The sequence below is a fragment of the Otolemur garnettii genome, unplaced genomic scaffold (genome assembly GCF_000181295.1).
Source record: "Otolemur garnettii isolate 467f Iridium unplaced genomic scaffold, OtoGar3 scaffold00010, whole genome shotgun sequence".
In the NCBI taxonomy this organism is placed as follows: domain Eukaryota; kingdom Metazoa; phylum Chordata; class Mammalia; order Primates; family Galagidae; genus Otolemur; species Otolemur garnettii.
The window spans coordinates 36,163,435-36,163,690 of NW_003852405.1; positions in this window are offsets into that span (position 1 = coordinate 36,163,435).

The window sequence follows — 256 nt, forward strand, 5'->3', positions numbered from 1 at the left end:
ACTATGCAAAGCAATGTCTTCACTGCCTTCTGCACTGTTTTGTGAATCAACAGAAGAGTCTAAGCCTTTTCTCGTGTATGTTTACCAACCACAGCTTTAAGGAAGTAGCACATAATCAGGGGAGGAAAGACCAGCTGGTGGTACTGGATATTGTCTGCATGTCCGTCTGTTTCCCCTGCAATAGAAAGGCGGATGGTGGCTGGCAGTCTGGGCCTGTTTCCAGGGGTGACTGCCAGTGCGCGGAGACACCCGTGAG